The following is a 27529-nucleotide window of genomic DNA, read 5'->3' on the forward strand; positions in this document are numbered from 1 at the left end:
AGGTAGTCATCTAGGATAGCCTGAAAACTCTTGATCTAGGATTTCTTTCTTGTTCCTTGTTGAGTAGGATCATCTATTCATATGGCTATCTCACCTCTAGTTACATATGGCTACGTATTCCTTGGAGATTCACCGGTAGTGAAGCAGTGTGCTGTGAGGGTTCTAGTAGGCGGTAGTGAGCTGTATGATTGGTAGTTTCCTATATTTATGCGTTAACGGGTTCATTCCTTAGGACACCTTAATTCTCGAATATTTGAAATGTGTAAAATACTAATATGAAAATTCAATCGATTCGACATTTTCATTTACGTGCAAGTTTTGGTGTGTTGCTTTTGTGTATGTCCATGATTACACTAAAATGGGGGATGATTGTTGGTGATTTTAGTGCCACTAGTTCATTTTATGTAATGGGACTTATACACGTTTCAAATGGAATTATATCTTAGTTTTAATACAAGGTTGGAGGTGCGGAGTGCACACTTGTATTATTCTAGATTGATCCTGGTGCGATCAAAAGAGCGGGGGTCAAGGAGGATGTGCCCCTTTGTAGGGATCAATTGGGCAGCATCCCTTGGCGAGTGTCCCTTAGAAAAAATGTAAATTTACTAGAAGGACCTTAATAGAAATTGTTGAATTTCTAAAGGGGATGGTGAAGTTTATTTCTTAAGCTAACACAACGCATAATAGATGAGCATGGAAATATGCAACTTTTACATCAACAATTAAATAAAAAGTCTAGTTAATTTTGGGATAAAGCTTCACTATGACTTTTTTTATAAATGAATTATGTTATTGTTGAACTTTGAATTATGGATTTAATTGAGATATTTGTTCAGCATATGAAGATTAAAGCCTTAGAGAAATGTGATGTCAAATTGGACTTTGGAATTAAAGGTGAGATAATTCATAATGCACTTTTAGTAAAAGATGATGAGATTTCTAATTACTTTAAAACAATATTTGACGTACTAGCTGAAAAGTTAGCTTTTAACTTGTAAGCTAGCTTATCAAAAGTTATTTCAAATAATTTCTCAAATCTAGCTTATAATTACTTTATATACTAATATGAGCTACTTTTGTAGTTTTGTCAAGCATTAAATTGCAATAAACTAAAAAAAAACCTAGCTTATGTCTACGGAACAAAACCTAAATATATGTATATTTTTTCACTTTCTCATTTCTCAGTGGCACCATGGGTAAATTCAAGGTTATTTTGTATTATTTAAAATACAATTTTAAATAATAATGGCTAGATTTATTTTTCTTTTATTTTTGTTCTCTAAAAATATTACAAACAGCGACAAACGCTAAGAGGGGCGAAGGGGCCATCACCTCTTCGGTTTTCAGCCTCCTAATATATATATATATATATATATATATATATATATATATATATATATATATATATATATATAGTTTTATATATAAATAAATTCATTAATCATTATATTTGCTAATTTGGCCCCCTCTGTTTTGTGCTCAGTTTTATATGTAACGAAGTTACAAAATTTTGTTATTAGTTCATAAAATCATCCGAAAATCACTGCTCAAATAAAAGGAATCCTTGATAAAATTAAAAGAGACTGTATGAGATTAGCAAACTAATTAAGCTAATAAACTATCTCTCTATAAAACAATCAAAAATCTAATTTTAGATACACAATTCTTAACTCAAAGATTTGAGTTTAAGAAAATAATAAAGACCAAAAATTTTGACGCCGAAAAAACATCAAAATATCACCAAAATAATGTTGTCGCCCGCTTCCCAACAGCACTCCCTTACTGGTCTCAATTGCCACTCGTCGGCCATTGCTTCTCCATCACCGGATTGTGGCTTCTCCGTCTCGGTCTCTTTTCCCCGTCGTGTGTTTCTGCTTGCTTCCGGCGAAGTAGCGAAGGCTCTCCCTCTCCGATATTATATTGACCTCTTTGATCTCCTCTCCACAAGAGTAAACCGAAATTTTTTCATCTCCTTTATCTCTTTTTAACTCTTACTTTCTTTATCTTTCTTTATGCTATATAGTATAAACTTTTCTTTATGCTATATAGTATAAACTGAGATGATGGTAAAGTTTAAGATTTTTTTTGAACAACGAAATTATTTTTAAAACAGACTAGCAAAGAAGCTAGTAAAAAGAAAAACAAAACATCAGACAATAGCAAATTTTGGGTTTTGGAGCCGGTCAACCCAATTAATATTTGTCTTACATCTAGCATTACACCAATAAAAGGTCTCTGTGACAAAATTATCAAATTGATGATCTGCCATTGGCTTTGAATAAATAAAGAAATGAGCATTTCTAAAATTCCAAATGTGCCACCATGCAAAATAAAACACACCCTCCAACATAGTCTTCACAACTCCATTAAAACGGTAAGAAGAAAACCAAGACAACCAATCTGTATAGGAGTAATTCGGATGTGCATCAAGACCCCACCATGAAAAACTCGACCATAGAAATCAATTGCCAAAGGACAAGAGAAGAACAAGTGACAAGAGTTTTCGAACCTAGTGTGGAATGTAAGATGATAGTATATAGGCTAGGCTGATATTTTTTACTTTATTAATGATAACATTTATTTTCAACTTATTAATATTATTTATTATTTTTGCAGAATTGTAGTATGCAACAACCATATGTAAAAACTAAAATTCTAAAAATGAATAAACTTATATATTAGTATATACTGAAATTAATAAAATGCACAAAATATTATTTTTTTAGGCTTTGATATAATCATAAAAGAAATTTTAATAACTTATATTTTTATAAAAAAAATATAGTTATTTGATATAATATATTTGTTAGTTGTTATTTTATTTTAGTTTTTTATTTTGTTATTGCAAGTTAGTTATTTTTTTGTAGTACATATCAACATAAAAAACAATCGATCATTGACGGGTTATTGAAAAAAACATGTTAGTTTTATTCAAGATTTTGAAAAACATCAAAGATTGTTTTAGATGAAAATACCCGAAATGATCGATGGGTTCCATTTTAAAGTGCGATGTAACAATATTCGTTATTAGTTTTCTTGTTTCGAATTTTGATATGTCATAATTTTAAACAATTTTTTTTTGTTTATATGGTTATGTCTTTGAAAATGTAAATTTGTCCCTAGTTATATTGCTTGTATTCCGTCCTAGTTACAAAAGTGAATAAAAAATATTTAAAAGCGAAACAAACACAATCCGCTTCTATTAAACATATTATACAACCTCTTTAACTATGTCACCCTAAAGTTACTGGTAATTAGAATTTAGATTTTAACTCCAATTTTATGCCGTTTAAATTTTAATAATATAGTTAATATATATTTAAGTCAAATTCAATTAAGACGGTCTCACCTTTCTCATGTACAAGCCAAACTTTTATAAAGTTTCGTTCACTTTCCTTTTCCTTTTTCACATATCAACCCAAAAGTTTATCAAACGCATTATAACTTTTAAGAAAATATCATTGCATAAATCATAATCTTTTATTTTAATATAACTTTAAGTGATTAAAAACTCCTCAAGATAAACTATATATGAACTTAAGCCCATCTTGAATATGGTTAAGAGCAGGGATGACTCAACTAGTTTGGAGGCTCTAAGCAAACCAAAAATTTAGGGCGCTTTGCTTACTATACTTATTGTTATAAACTCTCCTCTAAAAATTTGAGGCCCTTCAAAAAGCAGATTTATTCCTTCTTTTGTGAAGAAAATAAAAAACAGATTTCTATTTTTCTACATCATAATAGATTTAACTTCATCAAAATGACAAAATTTATCAAAGATAATAGATGATTAGATTATCACAAATTCAAGAAGAACATACTTTTCAGAATTCGGTCTTTTAGGATTCACGGAGTTCTTGACACTCGACAACCTTTCAGAAGAAGAATCAACAATGGAGCTAACCTTTTTTTTGATTTTTGAACAATCAAGAAACATAATCGATCAGAATTCATAGCAAGGAAGAAGAATCGAGAATCAGAGAATCACTAGTAATGGTTTCTGGCTTTCTGTGGTTTTGAGGAGCATGAAGATTGAAGCATGACATTAGTTAATCAGATTCAGAGAGCAGAGAAAGAAGAAGAAATGAAGAACATTCGTTGAGTCGCATTCATTGGACAATGGTTTCTCGTTTCTGCCGAATGGTTTCTGCAACTGATGTGCGTGAATGGAGAATCTTAATTGACAATTGACAATTCCCTAAATTGAAGTTTGGGTAAATGGGGCCCCTTAGAAGTGGGGGCCCTAAGCAAGGGCTTAATTTCATACATACTAAGGTCAGCCATGGTTAAGAAAATTGCAAAATTGGTTTTGTGGTTTACATTTTTCTGTTTTTCATTCTTAAAAAATTTAGACTTGTATCAACTATCTAAAATCGGATACCTTTTATTGATTTGATCCCTAGTAAGATTAATCTTTGTAAACATAACCACATAATAATAAAACATCATAAGACCATAAAATAAAATCTAATATAAGATTATTGTTAAAAAAGAAAACGATCATTGAGAGAGTTAATAATATAAAAATTAGAGAACGATCAAACAAAGCTAATACTTATTTTGTAAGGATGTTGACAAATCAAACCAATAGATAATCTATTAATCATCACTTCATTATTTGTTCAAATGAACAAACATGTTGTAAGATTAAAAATAATAATAATAAGTAAACTAACCCTTATACATGAATAATTTATTAATAATAACTAACTTCTTAAAATTTTGAAAAAATGACAATTTTCTTTGGAATAGGTCATTCTGGAGAAGCATCATTCATTCCAGAGTATTTGGTGGTAGGTGTAGTTTCGATTCCAGAATCTGACATCGTACATTCCGGACCGACAAAGTCAGTTTTGTAGTACGGTAGTAAAAAACTTACACATAGAACTGACATTCCGGACACACATTCTAGACATAAAAAACTAAATATTTCTTCCTTACATAACATGTGGTATTCCATTTAGTTATTCAATTACTTCGGGTCATCCATGATTCTCTATTATAACTGATTGAATATGAGTTTCTTAGACATCGAACACGAAGAAAGGTTTACTCACTTGTATATTTACATGCACAATCTTGGGCGGATGAACCATCATAGTTACACGAACATCAAAATTGATGTTATGGATCATTTCCAACTCTATTTTTATGGCTATTGGATGTGTGGTAAAATAATTTGATTCAAATTTTAATTGTTTAGTTAAACTCTATAATATTTTTACAACTTATTTGTTATGTTTTTCCAAAATAAAAATGTAGGTCCATGCATTCAAAGGTTGCTTTCTGTCTTTCATCTTTATAGGTAGTGTCCCTCTAAAAGCGGACTACCTACAGACAATGTTCATAATGATTGATATGGACGGAAACAACCAGACAATGCATATAGCGTTTTTATGGGCGTGGCAAAAAATGTCAACTCTTGTACCTGGTTCCTGATGAAGTTGAAGGAAGCTCTCAAGAACGCTAGGGAAGTATCATTCATAACCAATATGGACGATGTCATAACTTCTCCCCTAGCTCGTTTATTCCTTGATTCTTATCATGGGTGTTGTTGTAAGAGTGTGGCATTGCATATGCGATCAATAGGTGGTCGAAACAAAACATTTGAACATTTATTCTGGCGTACATGCAAATCATATACAATGTCTGATTTTCAACAAACATTTTGTCATCTAACCCTTGATGCATGTAAGGTGATTGCCAACATCGGTCATGTGAAATGGGAAAGACCCTATTTCCCTAACATTCATTGAAATGTAGGGATGAGCAACAGGCTGGACCCGGATCGGACCGACCCGAAGACCAAAAATCGTGAATTACCTTACCCGAAAACCAAACCGTTTTGGGTGTATCAGGTCCGGGTTCGGTTCGGTCCGGTTCCAAGGTACTAAACCGAGTTTCGGGGCTTTGGACCGAATTAGACTTTGGCAGTGTTGTTTACGGTTTTGGTCCCGTCATGTTTCGGGTACCAAAATGGGTTTTGTATCTCTGTTTTTTACGGTTTCGGGTTTTTGTTGGTCATTTTACTCTCTAGTCTCTTGCATACTATTTCAAATTATAATCTTACTACGTTGCATCCATAAATAATGTAAATGCCGCTCATAAATAATGTTTTTTTTTAGAAAAAAAGAGCTTTATAAATAATGTTACAATAAATACATTACTTATTACTGAATTGACCAAATTATTTCGACAATTCCAAACTCATTTGGGCCCACTTAATCACAAACTCACTCATACAAAAACATTAAACATCAACTTTCTTTTGTGTGAAATGAAGATGCGATCTATGGATAATCAAGATTTTACATTTTAGAAATTTTGCAATATAACATCAATTAATAATTCAATATCATTATCTATATATTTTAACCTTATTCTGATATTTATAAAAGGAATTAAGGTGAAAATGTTTTCGGGTCTGGTTCGGGTTAAATCCCGTATTCCGAGTACGGTCCGGTTAAAATCCAAACCCGATTATTGGTAAAAACAAAACCCGAAAACCGGCCCACTAATATGAATATCCGGTCTGGTCCTAGTCCCAAATTTTTTCCGGTCCGGTCCAGTCCAATGGGTCGTATGTTCATCCATATTGAAATGTACTCAAAATTGATATTCTAAAATTCCTCATGGTGTTATCGGTTGATGAACGCAATGTGCTGATAATAACACTTATTTAGGTAACTAGTCGAATCCTCGCGCGTTGCGTGTGAATATAATTATTTAATTAAAATAATAACATTTAACAAATTGTGATTTAATATTTATACATGTAAAACCAATGTCAATAGCAAAACAATCTATATAGTTAACATAATAGTTTTATTAATTTTAATAAAATTATATCATTAGTTATTTCCACTATTAATTCATGATTTTATAAACCGTTTTATATTGTGTAAATTATATATCAAATATATATTGATTTCTATGTATAAAAAAATAAAGTAGTACGAAAAAATAAATACTACAACTTTTGATGATTTTATAAAACGTTTTAAGTTATGAAAATTATATATAAAACGTATGCCGATTTGTATATAAAACAAATAACAAATAGTATGAAAAACACTATAGCTTTTAATAAAATAAAAACACTACAACATTATAATATTTACATCAAACAAAACTTATTAAACACTTATAAATCATTCAAAATGCATATTTAGAAATCAACATACATTTGATATATAGAAACATTGTTATAAATAATTTGTGTTGAAATAACCATTGATGCGACAAAACTTTTTTTTCAACTCTTTCGTGTTGAATCACAAATCTTTTCAAACATATGATTTTCTAATCAAAACTACTTATATACTACTAATATAGTTACAATGTGTATAATAAATAAGTGGAAAATAAAAAAGCATTGCACATTAATAACTATAAATTTAAAAAACTTTTGAATGTAGTGGAAAATATAAAGGAAAATTACATTAAATTTGAAATCATAATTACATTTAAATAAAAAAAAAAACTATTGAGTTGTAGTGATAGTTTTAAACTCTTGATTTGTGCCCAATAATGTAATATAAATATTAACAATTATATGTTATAAAAACAATGTTATAAGTATTTATCATTGAAATAATAATTTTTATACTAAGTTGTAACTACTATTATAATAATTTTAAGTATACCATAAGAAAGATATAAAAAGTTGTGTTTGAATAAAATTGAATTAAGTTTTTGATTTAAAATTATTTTAAAATTGAATTAAGTTTTTGATTTAAAATTATTTTCATACTAAGTTGTAACTAATATTATAATAATTTTAAGTATACGATAAGAAAGATATAAAAAGTTGTGTTTGAATAAAATTGAATTAAGTTTTTGATTTAAAAATATTTTAAACTATAGGTATTTTTAGCTAATTTATAAATAATTTATTTGAATATTTATTATTATTATTATTATTATTTCAAATAACAATAATTTTTTAATATAATATAATCTATTATTTAGTTTTACTTTATTTTAAATAATTATTACTTTTTACTAATTAAAAACTATTTATTTGAAATTTTTCATTATTATATTTAAAAAAAACTATCATATTTTTTTTTATTATACTTTCATTTTTTTCCTTAAAGCTATAAAATATTGGAAGAGAATGAACAGTCAAAATAAAATGGTGATTTCAATTTCAAACCTATAGTAAGTGTTATGTACTGCGACCAATCTTAAAAAAAAATATATTAAGAGTGAGTTAGGGGGAGGAGTGTTACACTTGAGGTATATTTTTATCACTTATATTTTCTTATGAAAATATTAATATTTTATTTATTTTATTTTTCCTTTACGATAAAGAACGAATAGAAAAAAAAGGAAATTGACAAATTTAATAAGATAATTTATTTTTATTACTATAAAAATATTTAAAATTTAGTACATCCATATAAGTTTTGGTAGAATATAAAGAATTCATTTTTATAACACACATAATTAAAAACTACTTATTTGAAAATTTTCATTATTATATTTAAAAAAAACTATCATATTTTTTTTATTGTACTTTCATTTTTTTCCTTAAAGCTATGAAGTATTGTAAGAGAATGAACGGTCAAAATAAAATGGTGATTTCAATTTCAATACTATAGTAATTGTTATGTACTGCGACCAATCTTTAAAAAAAATATGTTAAGAGTGGGTTAGGGGAGGATGAGTGTTACACTTGAGGTATATTTTTATCACTTATTTTTCTTATGAAAATATTAATATTTTATTTATTTTACTTTTTCTTTACGATAAAGAACGAATAGGAAAAAAAGAAATTGACAAATGTAATAAGATAATTTATTTTTATTACTATAAAAACATTTAAACTTTGGTACATCCATATAAGTTTTGGTAGAATATAAAGAATTCATTTTTATAACACACATAATTATTGGTTTTCAACAATAAAGGCATATCATATTAAAAATCATTCGTTCTAATTCGTCATTATTACCAACAATTTGGAATATAATTGTAAACTCCTTTCATCAAAATCAATTATAAAAAACTCCATCGATGTTATATATAACAAAATAAGCAATAGAAACATAGATATATACATAACATAAAATACATGTTGAATAATGTTCTCTTGTACATAAAATATATTTTTTTAACATAAAAAAGAGAGAGACAACATAAAGATAAATACATGTTAACAAAGTTAATTGCTCTAACTGATAAATAGCTTGATGGTTGATTAACCAAAAGCTCATGAGAAGTAATTATCAATCCCACTTCATCATCATGTGATTATAGAAAGATGTATAACACATAAACTTAAAAAATGATATCAAGTATACCTTTACAAACATACCTAAATTTGAACATTGGTTAATATCTAAAACTTTACATGCACCCAATTTGAGTTTACATGAATTTATATCTGGAAAAGTTGCAATTGTTTTCTTACATCCATGGAACCACTCACATAACTTTTGAAACCCTACAAATATAATCTATCATTTTGTGTTGACATACATGCTGTAATGCCCAGATCCATAGTATGTATTAAATATTTATTTACTCATTTTTACAAGGCAACTCGACGAGTTGGTAGCCCCAAACTCGTCGAGTAGAGATCGAGAGGGACGCATGTTTTGATGTCTACTCGCCGAGTTGGGAAGCCCCGACTAGACGAGTAGGACTGCCAGAATGAAACCTTAATTTTAAGGGTTTGGCCCCCTATTTAAAGAACATAACACCCCTTGTGGCCTCCCTCATCGTCCTCCATTATCCAGAAAACCCTAATCAGTGAGCTTGAGCTTTGTGTGAGTGTGTGAACCATTTTTGAGTGTTTTAGTGTGATTTGAAGCTTGTGAGAAGAAGAAGAAGCTAAAGGACTCCAAGAGAAGGTTGTAGATCCAGGAGCAACATCACTTTTCCTTCACTTTCTGGTAATTAAGTCTATACCTTGGCCATTTGTTTTCTAGATCTTCTTATGGGGTAGTTTAGGGCTTTTTGGAGTGCATTTTGGAACCATTCATGGATGCAAGCGTGATTTGGTGTACCAACTGCAGATCTAGAGTCTTTGAGGGACTCCATGGCATAAAAGTGCCAACTTTATGGCCATGAGAGTCCCATGCACCTTATGAGCCACCTTTTTGGACCTTGTGAACTAAAAACCCCATGTATGCACGTAAAGTTGGAAACTTTACGTGATATAAGGATCCTAGGGGTCTAGATCTATGTTTTGGAGGCAATGAACCCAACTGAAATCGACTGAATAGATTAAGATCATGGGGGACTCGACGAGTTGCTCATCCAACTCGGCGAGTCGGGTCGTGGTTCCCCAACTCTTCTGCTAATGAGTGAACTCGTTGAGTCTAGGAGATGACTCAGTGAGTTGGACATAGTTTTGGACTTGGGGGTGGAGGAACTCGACGATTCCAAGGAGGGACTCGACGAGTTGAGTCAGGTTGTCGTAATTTTATGACAGACAGAACTCGACGAGTTTGTGAAGGGACTCGCCGAGTTGACTCGGTTGACCACGAGTCTTAGTAGTACAGGAACTCGCCGAGTTGGGAGATAACTCAACGAGTTGGGTTGACTGGGAGTCGACATTGACTTTGACTTTGACCCAAGCATTGACTTTGACCAGGGGTAAAATGGTCATTTTACCCTAGGAAGGATTATCGGATTTTGATTAAGTGTTATTATGAAATTGATAGCCGGGGAGTCACCGGAGCAGCAGTCAGAGATTCTTCACTCGAGTTTTCAGCTGTCAACCTTACGAGGTGAGTTTCCTTCAGTAGGAACGGGTCTACGACACCAAGGTCGGCCCGTATATGTGATATGATAGTAGCTGAGTGTGGGCGGGGCCCGAATCTCGTAGTATTATTTGAGTATAGTTATGTGACGGTTTGATAAGAGTAGATATACTTGTTGTCTGTGTGATACTTGTATGCATGTTAGACAGCGGAGTGTGGGCGGGGCCCGAATCTCCTAGACAGCAGAGTGTGGGCGGGGCCCGAATCTCCTAGACATCGGAGTATGGGCGGGGCCCGAATCTCCTAGACAGTGGAGTGTGGGCGGGGCCCGAATCTCCTAGACAGCGGAGTGTGGGTGGGGCCCGAATCTCCATGAGAGTGGGTGGGGCCCGTATCTCCTAGTTGCATGTTATGTGTATGGTATGTGGTAGCTTGGGGAGACTCACTAAGCTTCGTGCTTACAATTTTTAGTTTTGGTTTCAGGTACTTCCGGTAGCAAGGGGAAGGGCTCGGGATGATTGCAGTGCACACACCATTTGTTCAGCCTGGGATGTTTATACTCTGATGTTTGATATACATTGATATGATGTTTTGGGATATTATGACGTGTGTTTTGGATAACTATGGTTTTAATAATAATTAAAAACGAAATTTTTGGTCTGTATTTTTGGGATGTTTCACATGCAATATGTAATCTACAAATTTCTTATATACGCTAAATATTTCATTTAACTCATCAATTAAATAACATGATTTGAAGAGTTTTAAGAGTTACAAATCATAATATTTCAATTAATCATAAATCAATTTATATAAGTTGAATAGTCTTGAGAGTTTCAAATGCATGAGGTTCAAGGAAAAATGTTCTTGGGAGTTTCAAATGCATGAGGTTCAAGGAAAAATGATAGCTTTATAAGATATATAGATCTGTGACTATATTTGTGACATCCCCAATTTCACGGCCAAAAAAGACCGATTTGTTTATGCTTATTTAAAATCAAATTATCCTTTTTGAAGAACAATATTGTGGAATTTTGTTCCCAAAAAACATGATAATGATATTATCAAAGCATTTCCGAAGAAAATTATTTTATTTATATTAAAAACCTTGGGATGTCATCGTCAATACAATATATAAGCATAAAAGGGAATAATACAGGCCGTACAAACATCTATTATTCTACTGGCTAATACTCCATAAATCTTTCATCTAATCAACATATTTGTGCTCTCATGCCACTACCTGTAATACAAGAAACTAAGTGGGTCGGACTTGGGAGTCTGGTGAGCACATAGGGTTTTCAACCCACAATAATTAAATTCTTTTAATTATTTACATATTTTCATCAAATCATTCAACGTAATTACCCATTCTTGTTATCCTCACAATCTGTCCCTAAAGCATCTAATTCAAGGGACCTATCCTAAGGATCATCTTCGGGATAGACAATAAAGCTCATGGGATTCGTTAGCAATATATGTCAATAAGGCAACTATGGGGGGGGGGTGGAGTACACCTGGTGAACACTTAGTTCAAAAACACTTACACGTTGCGAGCCTGCTAGCGTTCCACTGAACTGTCTAGAATAGTCTGTGTTTATCATTTATACTCCGTTAGCTGAGTAGATTATCTTTAAAGTCAAGGCTTCTCAACATCTATTTCATATTTCATCTCTCACCATCTATATCATCACCCATCTCTACCTAATATATTGATAGGTACAAAAATACATATATAGTTTAGATCAAGTAAAACATGTATAAATCGTTCATCTAGCATAGATATTATGAACACAAATAATAGACACATATAGCATGTAATTATCATAAATACTTCATATCTATGTGTAAGATGAAAGTAACTATGCACCCACTTGTTAAAGTGGTGACTTGAAACTCAGATAGCGCTTCTCTTCTAGCAACTGACTTTTCCTTTGACGTAACCTAGTATCATTATCACTAAATCTTAGTCTAATATTCTATGTGACTCAAAATAGTCTAGACCTGTCAATCATCCCAATGAATACTGTTAACACGCTATCGCGGGCATATTAAGCAAATAATATTTCACTACTGGTTGCACTAATGGATAACACAGGGAAGCAGGGTCAAATCCTCAGGGATACAGCCTAACAGTCAATGTCTTTTTGCATCAGGCATATTCTAGCCAAAAACAAAAAATAATAAAAGGGGGGATTTTTGAATTAATAACTAAACAAAAAGTTACAGTGAAAATAAACTAAGAAAATTCAATAATAAAAACGAATTCAGTTCTGTTGCGACTTTCCTAATCATGCAATCAGCTCCGATTTGGTTAATTCAAAATGTGTTCTATCTAAGCTGGTACTGAGAAAAACTAACAAACTTTTGGGATACTATGATTTATGACTTGCTTCTTGGAAACTATGTTTTGTATAAAATATGGATTTTCAAATGGTTCTAAAATGAAAAATTTTGTCTTGATTTTTGGGATGTTACAACTTTGATTCCTCTCAGGAGGTTGGAAGTTGATGAAGATAGCAAAAGACTCAAAATAGCACTTCTCTAGAAGTATCCACAAAGCAAGAGTAAACCACGTCAAGATGCTAGTCTTCACTTGTATTAAGTTGTTCTCAAGCCATTAAAACTTATACCATATAAGCCTTAAGGAGAACCAACCTGTGAACCTTTGAAACAAGCACCAAATTGCAAGAAGAAGGAAATGAAAGGAGAGGAGAAATCCTCAGAATTTTGGTAGCCAAGAGGGAGGAGAAAACCATCAAAAGAACAACCATTTCAACTAGCTAAGGGCCCTTTATATTCATACCAATATTTACCCAAGTAAATGCTAGTAAATGAAAGGGTGTGGTCTTTCTTATGACATGTAAGAGATTTAAGAAACAACACCACAAGCAAGCCTTTTCCTTCCCTTGAAAGCTACAGTTTCATGGCAAGAAATTCAAGGGTTTGGAGTGTGTTTCACTTAATCTAACTAGCTAGTTACATACCTAATTAAATGGTTACTCCAAGTGTCCACTTGTTTGTGTATGACATTTATATTCATATCTTATGAATATAACTACTTTTTGTTCTCTTATGTTATCATTTCCTAGAATTAATAATTTCTCAATTACTTGTTAAAATATTATTTTCATAAAATAGTAATTCTCCAATTAAATACAAGTGCTGATTAGATTTATTAATAATCAAATTATCTAATAAATAATTAATAAGTATTAACTTGCTATAAGGTATGATTATATATGATCATATGTTATTGACAAATATCATTCTATAATGACTATTGAACATAAAGATCTTTCATATTGAGCTAAATGTTTTGGGCCCAAACATACTATTAGTTATTGGACTAAGATATGACCCCCCCCCCTCCCCCCTAGTTTTTGTTGCCCTACACCTTAGTCATTCAATTTTCATTTCTTCCAACCAAACAAAATATAAAATTGGATTTTAATTTCTTCCTGTCAACCAAACAAACTATAAAATTGGATTTCAATTTTTGACACATTCTAACTCTTTGAGAGATTCCAATCCTTCACAAACATTGTGCGGATCAAACTTCACTTTAAATTTTTTTAAACTTTTAGAAGCTTGTTTTAAAAAGGGTTTTTTCCAAAATAGACCTTATATTTACAGTTTTTTTCTATTTAAACCAAAAACTTTATTTATTTCCTAAAAAGACCACACTTTTTGATGTTCCTTGTTATTTATTATGCATAACCGGTTGACTAGTCAATAGCCGGTATCACGAACGTATCCTTCCTGCGTACCCTTTCTTTTCTTCTACACTCGCTAGGTTTCATTCGTTCGCTTCAAGATACACAAGTCGATATGAAAATCTAGGGCTTTTTCTGAAATCGCACAACAAGAAAGCCATAGCATCCAGTTCTTAGTTCCAGAAATCGCACAAGAAGGCTATGACATCCAGGAATCACTAAAGTAAGTTCTTTTCTCGGTCTCACGCTTTGTTCAACCCGATTTTGTTTGACTTCTTAGCTTCTAATTGCTTAGATTTCCATGATTATAAATCAATTTAATTAAAAATCTAGATTTGTGCATACTAAAAAAAACTGATTTGTAAAGCGGGTTTCTTCTCCTCCACCTGCGAAGGAATTCCCCATCAACAACGATTTGGATTTGATTTGTAAAGCAGGTTTATAAAACTGAATTGATATATGAAATATAAACCTGAATTGATCATTCTTTGCTTGATTCACCAACTTGTTAGTCCTCGAAGATCTCATCTTCTTCAAGTATCAAGAGCATCAGAAGTAGAAGGATAGTAAGGAATGGTGGAGTTGAATTGTGCAAGTGTAATGAAGAAGCTCCTATGTTTACATCATGGACTGCAAAGAATCCTGGTAGAAGATTTTATGGATGTCCAAATTACAAGGTAAAATGTTTGTAAACTTTTTTTTGGATGTCCAAATATGTAAATGTTGCTTCTTTTGCAGGATGAAAGTATGAATTGCAAGTATTTCATGTATATTGATGATGAACTTACAATCCAAAGGTACAAGGATCTATTCTTCAATATGCACCATGATATGAAGGGTATGGAAGATGAGATCAAAGAATTAAAGTTAAAGTTGAAGAAAAAAGCGTGTTTGGAATGTGAAGAACGAAGAGTAAAGTATGTTAGGATTGTGGTATTCTTGGTAGTTGTCCTGACATCGGTCATCTTAAGGTTGTGTTACTTTTGATGAATTAAGGTATGTTAGGGTTATGTTTTGTATGACAAAATAGTTGGTTATGTTTTGTATGAGAATATAAGTACTTTTCTATATATGTTATTTTCAGTTTTCAATTTTACCCTTTTAAGGTTTACATTCATTCATAAACTAATATGATATAATTTGATAGATATTTGAAAGTAGAATGTCCTAATAAGAAAAAGACAAAAAGGAATGTAGAAAATAAACAAAGTACACAACATTTCATAAACAGTTTACAAAGGGGAATGTTAATCCAAAGTGGATCAGTTTCTAAATAACATGTGGGTGTGAACTTGGCCATCATTAACACTTACAAAAAGGCCAAATAATAAGTTGCAACAAAAAGACCAAAATGGCCATATTAATGGTACTATACAAAAATACCCCCACCCCCTCTACAAATGTTAAGTGCTATATTAAAGTATAAAGACAAATTTAAGTAAAAAGGAAAATGTAATACTTACCTTGACAAAAGTAAGCACGACTCCATGAGCTCGGGTCATGGGACATTAAGTATTCATATGCACCCACATCTATTGCCTTCAATATCTCCATCACATATATGAATTCAGGTTCTAGCATAATGATCACTACCAGGGTTGGATCTTTGTATTTCTGCAGCATAGTCCCAAATTCTAGCATAATGATCACTAGCCTTCCCTTCAATCATCATCATTGCCTTATGTTTAGCCCTGTTACATTTACTGATAGATAGGGTGGTCTTGAATTTTGTCTTAATGAGTTCCCTCAATTCTTTAAGTTTAATAGATGGGTTGAAAACAATCTCCTTCACAAGATGAGAAACAATCCACTGAGGGGATACAAGGTGTCCAAAAGTAAACTTTCTTGAACATGAGTGCTTCTTTTTCATTGACTTTACTTGGACTGTTCTTTCTGTGTTCATCCATGATGCATACAAACGAAAATCACATTTTTTTGTCTGTATCTCTACCACATCTAGCTACTAACCTAGTATTTTTCAAGTTTCTCAAACCTTAGGGGGTACCTATGGGCTACAGCGTAGTTAATAAGACAATTTTTCAATTGAGAAAAATTTTATATTTCTCTCCAACCTTTGGTTCCATGAGATTCCACTCTATGGTGGGATCATGGACAGAATTGGAACCACCAATGTCATTCTCGTCATCTTCTAGATGAACTAAATCATCTACATATTCATCTTTTTCACCAAAAAACTCAGATTCATCTTCAAAAAGTTTGGTAAGAAAAGGATCGTTAACAGATTGGAATGAAATAGCTATTACCTTTTCCCTCTCATAGTCCATGGGCATGTCTGATACGAGAATTTCATCTTCGGGATCTTCATAATCAGCGTATTTTTTCTTGTGTTTCTTAGTTTTCTTCTTGGCATCGTTGTTGGATGCCATGGCTTTCTTGTTGTGCGATTTCAGAAAAAGCCCTAGATTTTCATATCGACTTGTGTATCTTGAAGCGAACGAATAAAACCTAGCGAGTGTAGAAGAAAAGAAAGGGTACACAAGAAAAGAAAGGGTACGCAGGAAGGATACGTTCGTGATACCGGCTATTGACTAGTCAACCGGTTATGCATAATAAATAACAAGGAACATCAAAAAGTGTGGTCTTTTTAGGAAATAAATAAAGTTTTTGGTTTAAATAGAAAAAAACTGTAAATATAAGGTCTATTTTGGAAAAAACCCTTTTAAAAACATACTTTAAATTATTCAAAAACATAAAATACACGATATGGGTTAAAAAGTACTTTGGAAAAAGTGAGAGTGGACCCTCTACAAGGAAAATCTCTTTGTGGATCAAAATATATCAGTAAAGTAAAGTATTCCTGATTGTGTTTATCGTTTGTTTGTTAGATTAATAACTAAACAATTAAAGCGTTTACATATTTGTTTATTTGTACGTAAGGCGGTAAGTGACATTTTTCGCTGTCTTAAACTTATGTTATTTAATTTAATTAAAGTTATATGAAATGATCTATCATATTATCAAATAGTATATACGTGGGCGTTTTAAGGAAGTCGTGCAATATCTATGTAAATAGTCCCTGATTAATTGGCAATGTATAGAAATAGTCATGTTTCATAAAACTATATAAATAGTCACTCCTTAATAGGGAATTTATAGGAAATAGTCTATTGTGTTTCACAAAGTTACAACAATGGTCCCTATCTAATAGAAAGTTTATATAAATTGTGCCTCCATTTCATAGAATAATAGATACGGTCCATATGTTTCACAAAATTACAAAAAGGATCCGTGTTTAATTAAAAAATTACAAAAATAGTCCCCATGTTTCATAAAATTACAGAAATGGTATACAAGGGAATTTATAGAAATGGTCATTGTTTCTCAAATTTATAGAAATAGTCCTGAATTTACACAGAAAATTACAAAATTGTTCCTGTTGACTTGTGAAATAACATAAATAGTCCATGTGGTTGACAAAAAATACAAAAACAGACATGTCTAAAAGTGAATTTAACGGTCTCCTGTTTCACAAAAACTATAGAAATAGACTATGTGTAACAGACTATTACAAAAATAGTTTAAAAAATAAGAGACCAATAAATATGCCGCAAAACATGTGTCATCCCACTAATTAGTATTATATGTCATTTTATAACATGGATTTAAAGTCTTGTTTTATGTGGTCGAGATTGGTTTTTCTAACCAAACACGCTCATAACATTTTTTCCAAAAAAAGAGAAAATATATTGAAAAATGGTTAATAACTTGTAAGGGTAACCAACTTTGTTCATATACACATTAGTCAATAACATTCTTTTTTGTACAAGTCAATAACATTATTTCAGAACATGAGAAAATACGGAAAACTGCAATAAAGTCCCTATATATTGGTCTCATAATCGATTTAGTCCCTACACTTTTTTTATTCAATTAAGTCCCAAATACCGGTAATCGTATTCAATTTAACCCTTTGACCCGGTCAACAGGTCATCCAACTTTCAAAAATTACATTTTTGACCCAGATTTCAAAATTTATTACAAATTTGGTCCAAAATTTACACTTTTGGCCCAGATTTTAAATTTTGTTACAAATTTGGTCCAAACTTTACCCTTTATGCCTAAATTTTAGAATTTTATTATGAATTCATCCTAACTTTAGTTTTTTTTTACAACTTTTTTTCTCAAAAAATTGTTTCTAATATGTTTTTTTCCTTATAAAATCATATTTATACAAAAAAAAACATATTTTCACATAAAAGTCTTATATTTTCTATATAAAAACTTTTTTAAAAAGTTATTTGTATATGAAATATCTAGTTATAAAAATATGTATTTACTAAGTATATAAATATATACAAATCCGTTTTTATAAAATAATGTATACAAAAATGTATTTTAGAAAAAAAAAATGTATACAGACACCTATCACCTATATATATATATATATATATATATATATATATATATATATATATATGCATACAAAAAGGTGTGTGTCTATATTTTTTTTATAAAATCGTGTTTGTTTATATTTTTTTTTTATAAAAACGTGTTTGAATAATTTTTTATATAATATGTTTTTGTATACATTTTATAAAATCGTGTTTGTATACATTTTATAAAAACGTGTTTGAATAATTTTTTATTCAAAAACGTTTTTATAAAAAAAATGTAAACAAACACGATTTTATTAAAAAGATATATAGATAAAATAGGTGTTTGTATACATTTTTATATAAAAAATTATTCAAAAACGTTTTTATAAAAAAAATGTAAACAAACACGATTTTATAAAAAAATATATATAGATAAAATAGGTGTTTGTATACATTTTTTTTGTAAAATACGTTTTTGTATACATTTTTATATTAAAACGGATTTGTATATATATTTATATACTTAATAAATACCTATTTTTATAACTAGATATTTCATATATAAAAAAGTTTTTAAAAAAAGTTTTTATATAGAAAATATAAGATTTTTATGTGAAAATACGTTTTTTTTGTATAAATATGACTTTATAAAGAAAAAACATATTAGAAACAATTGTTTGAGAAAAAAAGTTGTCAAAAAAGTAAAGTTAGGATGGATTCATAATAAAATTCTAAAATTTGGACAAAAATGGTAAAGTTTGGACCAAATTTGTAACAAAATTTGAAATCTGGGCCAAAAGTGTAAATTTTGGACCAAATTTGTAATAAAATTTGAAATATGGGCCAAAAATGTAATTTTTGAAAGTTGGATGACATGTTGACCTGGTCAAATGGTTAAATTGAATACGATTACCGGTATTTGAGGCTTAATTGAATAAAAAAAAATATAGGGACTAAATCGATTATTAGGCAAATATATAGGGACTTTATTGTAGTTTTCCCTGATAAAATATAGTGAAAACATTTCAGAGAGACACAGACGTTCCATACGTATAGAAGCTCTAATAGCCACTTATTTATCTTTCTACCTCATGACTTGTTTTGGTTGGCTGGTTGTTTATTTTTTTCCATTCATTTTGTTATATATATATATATATATATATATATATATATATATATATAATCTGAAGAAAACTAAAGTTCTTAAAATTTAATTCTCTACAAAATGAGCATAATTATGAAAAACTAAAAAAAAATTATAATTTTATAAGGAAAACCCAAAAAAAGTTCTCCAAAAATTAAAATAATTGAAGGAATACTTCTATTCACTATGATATTAACTATGTAAAAAGAATTTTTAAAAAATAAGTTTTTGAAGTATTTATATTTTAATTTTAAGATATATTTGTTTTTATAAAATATAAAGGATAATTTTTTTATCCAAATGAAAGAGTTATTCGTTATACTATTTTAGTGAGTGTGTAAAAAATAAAATTCAAAAATACTATTGTTAAGGATATGAATGTTTTCTTTAAATGATTCAAATTTTTTATAAAAAAATAAGACGTAAAAATTACCGTTCTTCAAATGAAAATTCTTTTAAAAGCTCATTATATATCATGTATTATGAACTTTTTGAAAATAAATTTTAAAAAATAAGTTTGTTTTGATACCAAACTTTATTTTAAAAGATTATAAATTTTTTAAAAAAAATGTTGAATACAATATGATCAAAAATGTGATTATTCAAAGTATTTATGATTCAAAACATCTATGATTTGATATGTTTATGATCTTTAATTTGTTATGATTTAAAAATATTTTGATTCAAATATTTTATGATCTATAATTATTACATCTTTTACGATTCAAAATTAAATGATTCAAATGTTGTATGAACAAAAGCTTTACTTAATTCAATATATTATGATCCAAAATCAAATGATTAAAAAATGATATGAGTCAAAATAATATTATCCAAAATTTTATGATCTAAAAATGTATAATGCATAAAATCTTTATAATTCAAAACATTTTATAATTCTTAAACTCGATCTGATATTTAATTCAAAAAAAAAATGGTGAAAAAAATCAAAAAATAAAAACAAAAAACACAAGAAAATTCAAAGGCGTAGTAAAAACGTTTAAAATTAAAAAATTATTAAAAAAAACCTAGAAAAACTGAAAAAACCAAGTAATATATTCATCTAAAAGAGCTTTTTATTGTTAAAAATAAAGTTTAAAAAAATAATAAAAAACGAAAACAAATATAAAAACAGCAAATATAAAAACAAATATAAAGGTTTTCTGAGAAATTGCCCCTAGAATGACATCAATGTGCAACAGGAGGTCTCCATTTTCTATGATGGGGTAAATGTGCCATCTAGACAGCTCCTTAACTCCCAAGGACCACTCACGAAGAAAGCACCAACTGTGATAAATGGGTTAATTGAAGAATTCTTTAAACACTCAAGAGAATATCATAATCCTCGAAATGACACGACTCGAGGGACGGTGAATGCAGCTGCGGAAGATATGGCGGCGGTAATGGCCAAGTTGGATAGCGTGGATCGTACGATGACAAAGATGGACCAATTCATCCATGTTATTCGTATGGGTGTGATAAATGTAGCGGTCCACATCTAACAAAAGATTGTGACTTGATGAGAACGGAAACCGGAAGGCTCAAGTGTGTTTTTCAAGTAGGGATCGATATGATGAGGATTGGAAAAACCTAAAAAAGAGTTGCTACCCTATGGTCAATACAAGAAGGCCAATGAGGATAAGTTCAAGAAAAAGGCAAGAGGGTGCTATCAAAAAGAAGAACCGGTGCCCGAAAAGAAGAGATATTTAGAAGTAACGCTCACTCGTTTTCCAGCCGCTTCAGAAATGAGGCATGGTCAAACTGATGCAGCAATAAGGGATCAACAAGCTATGATGATAGAGCAGCAAGCTGTAATGAGGAATCAACAAGCTTCAATCCTCAATATCGAAAAGCAACTCGGGCAGCTTGCTAAACAATTCAATGAACGATCACCGGGCAGACTTCTGAGCAACACCGAGCAAAATTTGAGAGTGGCACATATAAATGTAGTGACAACAAGGAGTGGTCAAATTATCACACCTTTGACCCTAATCCCGAATAAAAATCCAGAAGTTGTGAAGGAAGTAGAAGAAGGAAACCGAAAAACGCATTCTAAAGATCAAACATGGCATGGTGAAGAGAAGACCACGACGCGTTCATCGGTTGAAGAAAATAAAATCCCTCCGGTTAAGCCATATCAGCCTCCATTTCCATTCCTGGGCCGAGCTAGACAAGACAAACAGAATGAAGACTACAAGAAGTTTCTAGAGCATATCAAGGCCCTCCAAATCAACATTCCATTCATCGAGGCGGTGGCTCAAATGCCAAAGTATGCTAAGTTCTTGAAGGATCTTCTCACCAATAGAAAGAAGATGAAGGAGGCATCTAAGGTGGTACTGAACGAGAATCGCTCAGTCGCGATGTTGAACAAACTACCAAAGAAGATGGGGGACCTGGGAATTCTAGCTTTGCCATGTTAATTCGGGAATTTGGCTACAAAGTATGCATTGGCCGATTCGGGAGCTAGTGTCAATCTTATGTACTATTAATTTTTCAGAAAGTTGAACCTTCCAGAACCAAGGCTCATCCGTATGGCGATTCATCTAGCAAACAAGACGGTGACATTTCCAAGAGGGATATGCAAGGATCTTTTGGTAAAAGTTGAGAAATTTGTGTTTCCTGCAGATTTTATTGTGCTAGACATGGAAGAAGATCATCAAGTCCCACTAATCCATGGAAGACCTTTTCTAAGCACCGCTCAAGCCCTGATGGATGTAGGAGAGTCCAAACTTACTCTCCGAGTAGGAGAAGATGCCAATAACCTTTGGAGTATATCGAGCAATGAAGCATTCAAGGTTTAGTGACGATATGGTTTCCTCGGTGGATACATTTGATGAGTTATTGGAAAAGGAATTGGCAAGTTGGCAAGAAGATAATTCAGGGGGATTCACGTTCTTATCAGAGGGGGACTTTGATGCTGAAAATGACCTAAAAGAGTTGGAGAAGTTGCTTGAAGGAAGTGAATTTGAAGAACTTACAAGGATAAACACAGCGTGGTGTAAAGATAAACACGGCGTGTTCAGATCAAAACTCGCGACCAGACGAAGCAATTGAAGAAAACATGGCGTGTTTGACTGATACCCACGTTGTGTTTAGTGATCAGCAAACAAAAGTAAAACTCAAAACCTTACCAGAGCACTTGGAGTATGAGCAAAAGCTAGTTATCATTGCCTCTGATCTTGCACCAACCGGAAAGGAAAGTCTCGTAAAGGTTTTAAAGAAAAGAAATAATGTCATTGCTTGGAATAGCACCGACATCAGGGGCAATAGTCCTTCATATTACTCGCACAAGATCAACCAAAAAGTGGAAATAAACAAGCCAAGAGATGAAGTATCAAAAATGGATGTTATAGAAGAAAATTTTGATGAGTTAAATGAAATAGACAAGCTAGTGGAGGAAGAGTTTAAGACTTGGGAAAAGCCTCACATAAAGAAAGTAAAGTGTACCAAGCCTCACGCCTCGGTTCCCACAACTTTTGAAGTTTTTGCCTTTACAACACCAAATTCTCAAGTGAATGAAGAAAGTGAAGAAGAAAGTTTGATTTCAAGTGAGGATGAAGAAGTAAATAAAAAGGAGATCGAGATTGACAAGATGGAAGTGGAAACCAAAGGACAAGAAAGGGAAGAAGAAAAGACAAAAACTTATTGGAAGAAGCAAGGGAACGAAGCACAAATATGAAGAAAACGTCATTCAAAAGAAAAAGGAAAACTCGAAAAAGGCATACAAACGAAAAGTTCAAGCTTACAAGAGAAGATGGAAGGAACAAAAGGTGAAGAGGGATGTTCGTCCCACTCCCATCCGCCACAACGTAGGGCGGAAAGGATTCCAACTCAAGTCTCCTAAAAAAGAAGCGCTTGCGGGAGGCAACCCGTCAATTGAGTTTGCATTTCTTTTTCTTTATCTTTCTTTTACTTTTTCGTTTTCTTTCTTACCTTTATTTTGTTTTGTTAAAAAAATTCATTCTTTATCTCCAAATAGTAAATGTTGCTTGAGGGCAAGCAAGGCATAAGTGTGGGGTGTGGTGAAACAATAAACATAAAATTTTGTGTTCTGAACCACAAACACGGCGTGGATGAGCTGTTCCCACGTCGTGTTTGGACGGGTAGTATCGTGTTTAAACAAATAAACACGGCGTGTTTATCCTGAAACACAACGTGTTTCATTTTTCAGTTACCAAAATAAGATCATTTTTAAACTCAGTCAAAATGTTTCAACCTAACCCTAAAAAGAAAAATCGTGTTTTCACTCTTTAACACCAACCCCAACACACCGAGTTGCTCTCTCTACCTATCCAATCTCCAAATTAATCGATTTTCACTCAATTTTTCCAAGAAAGGTATGATTTTTCATCCCCAAATTTGTTTAATGTAAAGGTATCCATGTGTTTTTGTGTCAATTTGCTTATTAAAATGGATTTTAGGAACTTTTCTATATTTTTCTAGGGTTTCGAATTTTGGGTGGATTGGGGCGTTTTGGTTCGGTTTTCTTGTGTCTAAAAGTACAATCCAGTGTATTGAACGAACCCATGCACTTATTTGTAGTAAACTTGGTCGATTTTGTTACGAAAGAGAACCTTACAGCCAAACTGTTCGACAAACACGGCTTGTTGTTCATCAAACACGACGTGTTTAACGTTCAGTAAACCTAGTTTTTACAAGTATTTTACTTTAATCTGTTTTTGGTGTTTGGTTTGCTCTTTTGTTGTTTATTATGCAGAAAATGAGGAGAGACCAAAGAAATCAACAAGGCCCGCAAGAACATTCGGACTTTCCTTGGTATAATTTTCCCGAGGTGGTTCCTTCTGCCGTATTAATAGAATTGAGAAACAAGTTAGCAAAGCTGGAAACTAGAGATTTCTATATTGCTAATGAAGTCAATTGGGACTGGCTTCAAGAAGCTGGGCTAGTCAAAGCAATGGATCCATATCTAACAAAAAAAATTATGGATGATGGTGTGAAGATCACGCATACAGGATGGAGGAGATTGTTTCAGATACAAGAACCAGTGTACAATGCAACAACCAGAAATACCCGAGTGGAAGTCGGAGCAAATCGCAATGGATTTCGTGACCAAATTTCCTACGACTGCTAGTGGTTACGACACTATATGGGTAGTTGTCGATATATTAACCAAGTCTACCCACTTCCTACCAATAAAAGAGACAGATAAAATGGAAAAGGTAACCATGAGTACCTTAGAGATATTGGCATATTACATGGGATATCGCTATCTATTATCTCCGACAGAGATAGCAGATTTACCTCCCGATTCTAGCAAAGTTTGCAAAAATGCCTTCGTACTCGCCTGGATATGAGTACAACCTATCATCCTCAGACCAAAGGTCAAAGCGAAAGGATAATCCAAACGCTTGATGACATGATCAAAGCTTGTGTGATAGATTTAGGAAATGCATGGGACACTCATCTTCCATTGATCGAGTTCTCATATAATAATAGCTATCACACGAGCATCAAGGCTGCACCTTTCGAAGATTTATACGGTTGGAAATGTCGATCTCCTATTTGTTGGGCGGAAGTTAGCAATACCCAACTGGCCAAGAGGTTCACAGGAAATACCCTACGAATAGACCCAAAGATTATTCATGAGACGACTGAGAAAATAGTGCAAATCCGCGCACGCATGAAGGCAGCATGTGATCGTCAGAAGAGCTATGCTGATATAAGATGCAAACCCCTTGAATTCCAAGTTGTAGATAGGGTAATGCTTAATGTCTCTCCTTGGAAAGGATTTATAAGGTTCGGAAAGCAGGGGAAGTTAAATCCTATGTACATAGGACCATTTGTAATCCTCGACCAGATTGGTCCAGTGGCCTATCGGATTAGGTTACCCCAAGAGCTCAATAACGTGCATAAAATCTTCCATGTGTCCAATCTTAAGAAGTGTCTCTTTGAAGATACAATTGTCATTCCACTTGACGAAATCCAAATCAACCCTGAACCGAACTTTGTCGAGGAACCAGTCAAAATTATGGACAAGGAGTTCAAACGACTCAAACAGAGTTGGATTCCCATAGTCAAGGTATGATAGAACTCTAAGCGAGGACCTGAATATACATGAGAACGAAAATACCAAATGAAAAACAAGTACCCTCACTTGTTCGAAGGAATCTCGACGACAAGATAAAATTTCGGGACAAAATTTCTAAAACGGGGGGAGAATGTGACAACCAAGAAAATTTTTGTCACCAACCACCGTTAGGAAATAGCAGGGAAAGATATATGCAATAGCTTAGAATTATAATGTTTGATTTTATGAATAAATATAATCAAATATGTTGTTACATTTAGAATTAAATCGACGTTTAGACTAAAAAATAAGCGTCCAAAAAGTTGTATCGTCTTTTAAAACGGTTAATATATTCGTAAAGTACTCGTCAACGTGATCCCAAAGATATAAAATTTGTAAAAATCCGACTTCGATTGGAGGAGTTATGATTTTTGTAAAAAGTAAAATCAACCGAGTAAATAATTATAACGAGGTCGAAACGGTACATAGAGATCGGTTAAGTATTGCCTAAAGTTATAAAAAGGAGAATCATAGTACTCCTCGAGATAAGAAAATTAGGAAAAAGAATGCCGAAAATGGGATCCGTAAGAGAGAGATATGATTTTTGTAAAATCATTTATTTTTACCCCCGTTAGGCAAAAAGATGAAAGTCAAAACTAGCCAAAACAACCTAAAGGAAAGTTGTAGTACTAGTTTAGATCATCACATATATATATAGAGGGTAAAGATCGGAGCTCGTACCCATAAGATATAGATTTTTCAAAATCTTTTCTATGCGCGCGACGTGCGCGCCATTGCGTGGTGTGCACCTGACACCGTATTCAACCAGATTGCGAGTGACGTGGTCCAAAGAGAGAGTGACACGTGGCGAGTCCCTGATGGAGCCACAATCATCATGCGCGACGCACATGAATATTTGTGTCGTGTGCACTCCAAAATCTCAACTATAAAATAGTAGGGTTTGCAGCCCTATTCTGCATCCCTCAAATCTCTCTCTCACTCTCTCTATTGAAGTTATTGCAATCCTAAGGCGATCCTGGAGTCCCGAGCCCGAATCAACCCTACATCAGCGATATCACGCATCGATGGTGAGTTCACGGCCCCACTTTTACGGTTTTTAAACATTTTACGGGGGGAATACATGCTTATCAAAATGCTTTATCAAAATATATTTATGTAAATATATCAGTAGTTTATATAAAACATGAAATGAAGGATAATGTGCCGGTAGAAACTCTACCTAGTCTTAAGCAATGATATTATCTCTAATTATTATTTTACCCGATATACTAGAAAAAGATTATACCTAGATGTTACGTTGGCCGATTTCCTAGGATAACTTAGTACTTAGACGTAATGTTGGCCGAATTAAAGGATATGCATTGTATTTAGTTGTCACTCTGCCCTAATATCCTGTTATGAAAGTAATCATAATAATTATTATTATTATTATTATTATTATTATTATTATATATACACACAAAAATAATTATGAAGTATTCACTAATTTAAATTATCATACATATATATATATATATATATATATATATATATATATCATGGTAAGGAATATATGTGTAGTGATAATT

The 27529-nt window shown here is 32.0% G+C and overlaps 1 non-coding gene across 1 annotated transcript; it reads right to left on the minus strand.

Annotated features, from left to right (window-relative positions):
- Positions 1–4532: 4532 nt before the first annotated feature.
- On the minus strand, positions 4533–4617 carry LOC145161827 (small nucleolar RNA Z102/R77). Its single transcript, XR_013738699.1, has one exon. It is a non-coding gene; the product is annotated as a small nucleolar RNA Z102/R77 (small nucleolar RNA).
- Positions 4618–27529: the final 22912 nt, after the last annotated feature.

The sequence above is a fragment of the Lactuca virosa genome, chromosome 2 (assembly GCF_052849685.1).
Source record: "Lactuca virosa cultivar CGN04683 chromosome 2, Lactuca_virosa_CGN04683_v6, whole genome shotgun sequence".
Lineage (NCBI taxonomy): Eukaryota > Viridiplantae > Streptophyta > Magnoliopsida > Asterales > Asteraceae > Lactuca > Lactuca virosa.